We start from the raw sequence: 11,287 nt of genomic DNA on the forward strand, positions 1-11,287 counted from the left end.
ATAATTGTGAGCACCTATCATGCAGCGTCAACGAACGTTGATGAATTTTCATCTATTTCAGTTTAATTAACTCCCCAATCATTTATGTTATCGTTTTTATAATCATGTCAATGCAGTTAACATGATTAATGATAACAAAATGTGATATGAATACTGTTGGAAATTAGTTTTAGTATTCACTTAGACCCAATTGAGTGTTAAACTGAATGATTGAGATTTGACATATTTATTTACATAATCACTGTTTCTCATGTAGCTCCGTCTACAAACCATAACCCAGTAGAGATGTGGAATTGCTTTATTTGATTCCGAAATGCGACAAAAGATTGGAGGTTGTAGATGCACTCAGGCTGGTGACCGAATAAAGCGCTGTTTTTGTATAGGGAAGCGACCGGCATTTACTGGCGCGTGCTTAGCACCGTTAGATCTCAAGACAATACACTCTTCCAATCGTTACCAAGCCATCGATTCTCTATAACGTTCATTGTTTCCTTCAGTCATCTGATATGAAGATATTGAAACATAATATTTTTGCTTACTTTTTTATCATGGTACCTATGATTGACATGAAATTTCATATACATAATTACTGAAGTCTACAATATAGTCGTGCATGGCGGATGCAAATTTCATCTACAACTTAAGTATTCCCTCATCTCGAAGTTGGTACTGTTGGTGTTGCTGGTGAGCAATCTTCGTGTATTTCTGACTAAAAAGAGGAAAATGCAAATAAACATCCATATAACTGGCCTTACCAATTACTTGTATGACCTTTAATTTTAAAATGCGGGCTAATTTTTTTTGAGCAGTGGCTGCAGGCTCACAGCTCCTTTGGCTCCAAGCCGTCGCGGAACTGATATGGCTTGCGATGTTTCTAGCGCGGTCTGCGGTATTGTAGCTCTGAGGCTGACATTAGCTGAGCATGTTTAAACAAAGCCTTTGCTACAAGACTTTTATATGAGTTAAAATTGTGGCCGACGGATGCGCATCCTTTCTTGCTAGGTGTGCGACAATTTATCTGTTATATACGATTCCCTGATGAACAGGAGATAAATGTATTAGTTTATCCACATATTTCTTTTTTTTTCGATGAGAGAAAATTCTCACAATTGAATCAATGCAGTTACTGAAACATTTTGTTCCGGGTGGACTTTCCCGGTGAGTCGCTTCCGTCATGACAATGCCCCTCATCTTGTCCTGCCATTGTAAAATTTCAGAAAGATTTATTTACTAAATAGAAATAGGCCATGGGCCTATTTCTTCAACGCCGACACTTCTATTCTATTCTATTCTACTGCCAACCACAGCACGCCATTTGTTATGTACTAACAACCACTGCATCAGTTTAAGCTGTTTCGCGTATCATTCTCGGTTTGGAAAAGAGCTCAAAACAGTAATATATTAGATATAAAATACATCGAAAGAATCGTTGATGAATTGAAGAACTATTAAAGCGTAAGAGATAGTGTTGTTGGGAAAATTTCTCACCCGGGCTCCCTAAAGCTTACAATGAAGAAGCAGAGCGGGCTCGTCTTAATGAGACAGAGCTGCGGCTCCCAAAAAAGTGTACCAAAATTGTCACATGAGTTTCCACTGTACTTAATGTTGCACCATAATTTCCTGAATAATTACTTAAGGTTTTAATTTGTTGTGCACAACTCTTGCTGAGTTATTCTTATTAATAGATGGTGCATGCGTTCTTCACTTCCTTACGAACGCTTTGGCAGACCCGTCAAACTTATCGTCAGTTACCCCGTATCGAATTATCTGCTAAATACTAAACCTTTGCTTGAACTGCACCCTAAATTCTTATTAAACTTCGGGAACGGTCTACTTCTATAGGCTGGTTATGTTTAAATCTTTGACTCTACTTCAACTGTTCAACTTAACCTATAATGCCAAGGTGTACAAGAATGTTGGGGTGCATTTAAAATTTGTAACGCTCGCGGTTTTCAATCACATCTAATGTGGCCGCGAACAAACTATCTTATGGAAACCTGCCTAATGAGTGCCTATTGCCATTAACACAATTGCTAAAGGCACCTTTTACGTGCACTTAATATCATTTAATATAGTGAGCTTTACTCTGGAATTAATGCAATATTGAAGCTCTGAAATATTCACAGCAACTTTCTAGTGTAGTTGCTTATTTATCTTCCTCAAAACATCAAGTCTCGGCCCCCATTGAGCTGATCTGGACGATATTTCTTCTAATTTTGGATAACCTCGACGGAAGTAAGCGCCACCTTTACAGCTGAAGATATCAAATTAAATGTTTGAACAACTTTCATTGTCGTCACCAGGCAGTAAAACAATTATTCTAATACTTTCGTCGTGCATTTTGTTTCAATTTGATCGTTTTGAGATTTGATCTACAATTTCAATGTCGGCCCAAAAATATGGAGGACGAAGGCGTTATTTCACGCGGCATGTAGGATTCCGAAATAGTCAGTAAGTGGCAAGGTGTACGAGGTGGCCTAGTGGTTACAGCAGGATTTTAAAGGAGAGGCAGATAAGCAATGCAAAATTTGAGCAACGAGTTGCGCGTTCGAGATCACAACAAGCTGTGAACATTCTGCGATGTTAAAACTCTGTGTCAGTCCTACGGCCTAATAAACGCTAAAATCGCTATTATTAATATAAAAAAAACATAAACTTTCTTCTTAAAATTAGAACAAAATTGAGCTTCCTGTGTACAGACCGCATTAAATGCAAGGAAATTGTTGCCGATGGCATTCCTCATCGTCAAAGACTCGACCAAACTGACCTCGTGAGGTCGAATGTTTGTGTCGGCGGTTGTGCTGCAGGGGCGACTCGCTTAATTATCGAACATCGGGAAAATTATTGAATAAATAGTTGAATTATTTACTTGGGTGGCCCACATCATCGATTACTAATATCATTTTGGCTTAAAAAAGTTTTATTTGTAGTCAAACTGCTCAATGTCACCTCGAATCTGTTATTTGAGTGCAGTCAAAGTGGATTATAACATGAAGTCAAATGTCAAATCGGTTCACTGACACTAACTTCTAATATAGAAATCGTAGCAATTCAGTTATACATTTATTCGATCTTTGTGCACACGGTGGTGGGTGTTGGATCATCAGCATTGAACTGCCTGTCGCCAATGCCTGTACTTTATTTGAGGAGGAATAAAGCTGCAGTAACAATAATGATGATATTGTTGATGCATGCATCCAGAAAGCTTAACTTATACTGCACGTCCAGCAACATTTTAACATGCATATTATTGTTGCCACCAATAACGGAGCGATCAAGGCGTTCAATGCACGATTGATAATTTCTAAATTCTGTTCTGAAATGATCATATATAGTGAAAAAAATTCCTTTCATCTAAGATCCAATATAAGTTTCAAGTGAATTAAATTGTGTTGATTGAAAAAAATGTGCTGGGCTTCCAGCATTGTTCCAGGGTCATTTTTGTAACGAAATGTCATTCTTTACAGATTGAATTTCTCTCAACTAAATTGTTTGCGAATGTAATGCTTTTTCATGGCCAAACGATTAAGGAAGGCACCAGTCCGACACAGGCCTCTCACGAGGCGGCGATCGTCTAATAAGTTCAATGGAGGCGTGTAACCCTTGGTCAGAATTTCGCGCAGAGCACCCACCTAACCACCTGTTCAATTGAGTAGATGCAGCCTATAACATAATATAACTCTTAACCCTCTTTGCTGCGAAGCGTCGATGCTGCCGAATTAAATTTATGTATATATTTTATAATTTCACAATGGAAACTGATTCAAATTTTACATATATAACTACTGAACATTACGGTTAGATGTCTAGGGTCTCAACAGTCAGTTGTATCCCAGACTGAAGTATTTTCACCACCGTCATTACATTAATCGTACAGGTGAGTTGCATATCATGACTATAATAGAATAATGAACAATAGAATTATTCATTGATACATGCCCAGCGGATAATTTGTATTGTATTTAGCAAGTACTCATTCGGAAATCGTTCTAAAAATGTCAGCGACTTATCAGTAATAAGCAATCTCTTACATAGCTTCGAACCCACAGCCGGCAGTGAGATTTGAGCACGGTATTTAAATATTAGAGAATATCAATAGAAGGAATGACAATTAATTTTCCGAATTATATATACGTTAAATAATGTAATGAAGCGTACTAATTATATTTATTAATTATATTTTCACAGCTTGAAATAGCTTCGTTAGATCTTGCTAGCCACTAACACTTGCACGAACGCTTGCTGTATTAAATAAATCCGCTCATGGATCATTTCAATGAATCGCGACGCTCATGACTGAATTACATTCAAGGAGGTAATTAATTACTACGTATCCCTCACCAGTAAACTTTCGGGACCAGAAGAAAGTGTTAGGATTGTTGTTGATATCAATCGCTTCCTGGTTCTTTTGAGAAATAATGGTGACGCATGAAATAAAAGCATGGCAAACTCATTTGCTGGGCAACGGGTTTTCAGCCGATGACTTTGAGGGTTGGCGAGTAAATAAACTATTTCATCTGAAAATACTGGTATGTAATTAGAGAGCTGTGAATAACTACTACAGTATATATCATTCAAAGTTCATCACCCGTTTATTTTATCTGATTTTTTTTAGTTACCTGAACTCCAAACCCTCTTGAAGCCAGCTAGAGGGTTCGACGACTACAAATCGGTGTCTCCCATTATAGAAAACTCGGTAGTTAAAACACAATAGTTAGGCATGAGCTGTTTTCTTCTCATTCATGTGAGAATTAAATAAAATAGAGGTATTGTTCGGGAAATTTCCGATCCGGACTTCTGGAAAGACTACGGCGAAGAAGCAGAACGGGCTGAGTCCATATAAGGCTGAGCCGCTGCTCTCGTAAAAGGCTTAATTCTGTAAACTCTAACTGCGCGGTCGTGTTCAGTTCCTCTACGTGCTTAATGTTACCTTAGTGTCCTTAATTCTCTAAATGAATGGTGTTAATTTGTTGTGCACAACCTTTGATTTGTTTAAATTTCAGTTTTGGGGTGCATGCGTTTTTTCACTTCTTTTGACACTTTGGCCAGCTCGTCAAATTGCCTATTTGACTTGACACCTTAAAACCTTTAAACTTTAACTGTTAACCTCTATATACTTTAAACCTTAAAATTAATACCTTGACTGGCCAAGGTGGTCATTCTCTATACTAAGGTGACCCATATTTATGTTCGGAACTACCGCGCGTTAAATTAAATCATTAATAATTACTACAATAATTGATTTCTACATCTAAAAGCACTACGCAATTTGTGCACTTAATCTTAATTGATTAAGGTGAGCCATAAGCTTTTATTAGCGTATACTTCTGAATTACTTCTGATTAACTACTGAAATATTTGAATTATTACTTTTTACTAGCTTATTGACTCTATTGTAATAATGCGTTTGTTTTGCCAGTATCTCGAATAATCGTCAACATCTGCTGCCTTTCTGCCAAATTAAATTAAACCTGGACGCAGCTTTCTATAAATGGATTTAAACTACCTAAAAATGAAGAAACTGCCCCGAATAAGAAGCTTTGAATAAAGTCTTATTAAAATGCCTTAATTGATGATCACTTATTTATATCCTGCTTAGCGCTTAACTTTTGGAATCATTCCTAGAAGAGGATTACCTCCAGCGTAGGGAATAAAACCCTACAGTATCATAAAAAATTAGTGGGGTTCATTAATTATGCATTAGTGGTTTTATTGTCGTTCAACTTAAAAAATGCTGTAATCTTGGACTTACGCTTAGATTGAAGAAAGAACAACCGAATTATATACGAAGAGCAATCGTAACCTTGATGACGTCGAACTTTAAAGGTGCAGTATTATTTCGTGGACTGAAACAGGATGAGGCAGTTTCTCCAGTGTCGATGTCATTAGGTTTTGAATTAAAGATTCTCCTGCGGGAACAAAATTTACATCTTCCTATGTTATACTCATTTGTGCTTATGATAATGTGAATTAATTTAGTAACCTAATTTGAATGAGTATACCAGCGAGTAGTCGATATTTAATCTTCCTTCCCGTGCAGACTCACTTAATTGGTATAAATGTTTCATTAAGAGGTTGTGGGAATTTTTCAAGATTACATTCAGTTATTGATTATATGTCATCCACTGTAGGGCCCAGCCGGTGTTTCAATATTCTGAAGTAATATTTCCCAATGAACACAAATTAATCACTTACAAGTTCGCGACATCTTTCTAGCACAAATTGCTGGCATTGACATAAATATTAGAAGATTATTTTTCAAATCTGGGCAATAATCTACTATATGGGTGAGCAACTACCATGTTACAAATTATATTTTATATTATAAATTACTTGAAGAAGAGGCTTGCGAAGAATCAGTACTAAATAGATATTGGTCCAAGAGCTCATTGTGTAATAGGAAACTTCACTATATGTGTTAGTCAATGTTTTCAGCAAAGAAAAATATGCTTTGTTTGAACAAATATTTGATGCTTCTGCATGACCTAGCGATCATTGTCCGCGGCGGTCGAACAATGACGCCTCATCAAGAGGCAGGTGCCGAGGGCAGCATCGATGCTCAAGTTTTGCCTAATCAATCAATATGAGTTATTGTGCCATACTATAATTAGTATAATAGTATGTGCCATATTATAATTACTTACTATAACCCTCCTCCGGACGAAGCTATATGTAACATATCCGTAAGCCCCGAGAGCAGAGCGCGTGGAATTTAGTCTAAATAAATTATACATTTTGAAATATACTGCATCAGGATGGAAAAGACGAATATTGCACCTTATCCATAGCTACTGAATACTCTGGTCATGTGTGAAACCGTCGGAAAGCAATTGTATCCCTGACTGCAGTCAACTTACGGCCAGCGTCACAAATATTATTGTGCATCTAAGTTCAGCATCAAGACTACGCGGACAAAATAAAAGACTGTGAGTTTGTCTATGTACTTAGCGATAACTCACTCTGCAATTCTAATAAAGATATGAGCTATGATCTTTCTCATAATATTTTTGCAGTTTGAAATAGTGATACGAGACCTCTCATGTGTTGATAGACAATAACCTATTGGATTAAGACTTGATAATAATATCATATAAATCTATGCTGCACGCACAGAGACATTATTTTATTAATTTATCTGATGATTGCCCTGTATGATAGGTCATAACAAAAACATATGCTTCTAAATCCAATATACAGGAGCATTAGAGTAACTCGGGCTAATCATTATATATATAATAGTTCCTGTTCGTTAATAAGGTCGAATGGGAATAGTACTCTAACAGTACTACAACATGAGATAGGGCGTGGAAGCCGGTGCCATAAAATTAATTTTGTATAGAAATTTTGAAGAAGTCATAAAATTTTGTATAAGTCTCACCAAAACTGCAAAAAGATTCCAAAAAATTTTGGTAAATATAAATTATTCAATGGCATATTTGTTCATATTCACTCCTTGGATAAAAATTCAATTATTTCTAAAAAAATTACAACATCGATGATTAAAGTCACGGCAGAATGTTATTGAACTAAAATTTCCTTCTATTCAATCAACCTTTCCTTCATATATATGGTGATAGTAATTTTACTGCTTATAAGACATTCAATATACTACAAAGAATTTAAAATTAATAACAAGGAAGCCCTCAAACGGTCCTTGATTACTACTGAGTACTCAAGGAGGAAGTCAAAGTTTAAGGGCAATTGAATGCAATTAATTTGACTTTTTAACGGCATGTTCGTGATACAATCAGTAAGCTTCTGCCCAGGGCCTTCCACTTTGGGCTTGAAGTGGAGTCTCTGATCAGCCTGCAGGCTCGGTACACTTGGCCAGGCCTACTTTATTCGGACTCTCAGGTGTTTATGAGGTCATTGAAAATTGGCAAGGAGATTCTGACTAGTCGCTGATTTTAATCGGGTGGCCAAGGAGACCCAGAATAACTTTTGGTCGAATGTATTGAACATCGCGGAGAATCATATAGGTGTTATTTCTTTTTATTATGGTAGTGACACGCTTTCTACACGCAGCACAGATACTAACGGTTGATCTGAGTGTGACCCATATAAGGACGAAAAATACATGGTTATTTGGACGAAATCTCACAAATTTTTCGTGGTGTACGTTCACTGTAGGATTGGTCCTCTCCACTGTGCAGGTCCCGAACTGCATGCTGTTCGTGCGGCAGAAGTGGAACTCGCCGGGCTTCGCTGGCCTCTACTACAGGTGCGCGTCCCTGTCCGGTGGCGACCGTCTCTTCCGTCTGCCTCCTGCNCCTGACTGAAATATACTGCTCTAAAAACGTTGACTTTTTTTTACAACACTTCTCTTTAACTTCACTTCTTGTTGTTTGTTTGTCTGTCTGTTTGCTACAAATCTTATAATCGATATTTAACACACTTCTAACTGTCCAATCGATCTGAAATTTGGCACACTTGCATAAAGTTTGAGACAATGCATGAATCAATTGACAGTATAGATGATTTCAAAAATTGATTTTTTTTTCAATATTAAAAAAATTAAAAATAATTTTGTCAGCTACAAATCTTATTATCGATATTTGACACACTTCTACCTGTCCAATCGATCTGAAATTTTGCATAATTGTATGAAGTCAGAGACAATGCATGAATCACTTGACAGAATAAATAATTTTGAAAATGTAAAAAATTTTTTCTTAAACAACTTTGAAAAATATTTTTTTTTAATATTTGAAAGTCAAATTTGAAATTCATTGTACATGTGTAACATCCAAGACACCGGATTCTTCAGAAGTGTTGTCTTTAAAAAGTAATTTTTAAATGCATATTATTACATAATTGTTATAAATAAAAATTGGTTTCGTTACGTGTAAAAATGACTGATCTCGTTTTCGGGTATTCGACTCTGTAAAAATCGATTACTTCACAAGCGTTATCTCAATCTACGTACGCGATCTTGCAGCCAAAGAAGCTAGGATGTTTCGTTAGACGAGTCTCTTGCATTCGATATATTTAAAATAAGTTAGTAAGTTTCACATTTGTCAGATGTAGATAAGTTTCCATAAGTGGGTTAAATATTTTCATATACACGACTAGACAAGATTTCTTTTATATAACATAACATACATCTTTACATATAACATAACATATAACATAAAGTATATCTGTTCAAATTTATTGTGCACCTGACTGAAATATACTGCTCTAAAAACGTTGACTCTTTTTTTACAACACTTCTCTTTAACTTCACTTCCTGTTGTTTGTCTGTCTGTCTGCAACAAATCTTATAATAATCGATATTTAACACACTTCTACCTGTCCAATCGATCTGAAATTTGGCACAATTGCATGAAGTCAGAGACAATGCATGAATCAGTTAACAGGATAAATAATTTTGGAAATTTACAAAATTTAGATATCTTAAAAAAATGAAAAATACTTTTTTTTAATATTGGAAAATAAAATTAGAAATTCATTGTACATGTGTAACATCCAAGACACCGGATTCTCCAAAAGTGTTGTCTTTGAAAAGTAATTTTTAAACGAATATTATTACATAATTGTTATAACTAAAAATTAGTTTCGTAACGTGTAAAAATGGCTGATCTCGTTTTCGGTATTCGACTCGGTAAAAATCGATAACTTCATAAGCTTTATCTCGATCTGCACGATCTTGCAGCCAAAGAAGCTAGAATGTTTCGTTAGACGAGTCTCTTGCATTCTATATATTTAAAATAAGTTAGTAAGTATCACAATTGTCAGATGTAGATAAGTTTCCATAAGTGGGTTAAATATTTTCATATACACGACGAGACAAGATTTCTTTTATCTATTCTGTATTCATCGTATTATTGTGAAACCGTAAAAGGGAAATTGACTTGGCCGGTGTATAATTTTTACCCACAAGAAATCTGACGTTAAATCAACGTTGATTTGAAAGTTTTTCGTTGAATCAACTTCGATAAAACGTTTTTTCAACGTCACTTGCCGGGTGGATTTAGGTTCAGAAAAGGCTTTTAGAAACGTCTACATAATAGCCAAATATTAAAATAGGACGAAATATTGAGAAATATTCGCTATTTTCGTCGATGAGGCGATTGAAAAATTAATAAGTAAATACGTAATACGAGGACTTCATATTGTAACTTTTGTGTGACAAATTTATATGCTATCCTTAAATGCTGGGTTCTCAACCATTCATTCCCACTTCCTTACGACCTGGTGATCGAATGTCTGAAGAATGACGAAATGGGGTTTTGTACGTCCACCATTTTCCAGTCCCTTCCACCGATCCGTGGAACTTGTTCTCCGCGGATAGCATACTTTGCAATCGGCATCCTTCTGATTGCAGTCAAATGAAAGGGAGCGCAGCCGTGCACCACCAATTTTGAGCACCAATAAGCCCTGAATCGAACGCCTTGGATCTCTCCAGATATCCACCAATCAGCCGTGCACCACTCGGCTTTGTCTTCCTCTGGCCTTGACCACCACCTGCCGTGCACCACCAGGCCGCGGATCGAATATGACTTCCAGGCATCGTTAAATTCCGTAATTTTACGTTCACCGCATCTGAGGTTAGGTTTCAGATAGCATAGTTCTGTTCCAAAATTTATCGTCCTTCGACAAGTGGCCGTTCGACCGAGGGCTGGTTCGACACACGGCCTAGATACGGACGGCTTGAAGTGTTGAAGGCTACGTTCCGGAAGGCAGGAAACATGATGGTCCAATACATCCAGGGCAGTGGTGGTCTTCGGCAAGCGACCCAAATGAAAATGTGGGTTTCACCTACTATTTCCCGTTTAAAATCTGTCAGTGTAACGCTGGTCGGTTCATTGATTTTTACTGTGGTTTTTTGAACAGGGAAGGAACGGATATTATTTAAGTGAATGTGTGGCAAAAGTCAACTATTTCGATGACGCTTGAACACGAAATTCAATTGATGGAAGTTTGCTATGTAAGAAGTGGGTTACTTAGATCTTTCATATGCGAAGATTTTTATTGATGCCACTGTCACAACAAGTCAGTAATGACATTACGAATAAAAAGAGCCGTGATCGACAATATAAGGTTATGACAATTACCTTAATATGACAATTCTAAAAGGGACAGGGCCACGAATATGGCGAGGTATGTGTTGGCATGGTCGATAAAGTGATAAATCTCGATTTGTATTCTTTCTGTTGGTTCAAACTGTCAATATCCCTGCATGGTTAATATTAAAAATTCACTACCCAACTATCACTCACTTATATTACTATATTCACAAAATGAATTACGTTTTATCATTGAAAGACAGCGAGAAATATATGCC

Source organism: Hyalella azteca, unplaced genomic scaffold (assembly GCF_000764305.2).
Source record: "Hyalella azteca isolate HAZT.00-mixed unplaced genomic scaffold, Hazt_2.0.2 contig4198, whole genome shotgun sequence".
Taxonomy (NCBI): Eukaryota; Metazoa; Arthropoda; class Malacostraca; order Amphipoda; family Hyalellidae; genus Hyalella; species Hyalella azteca.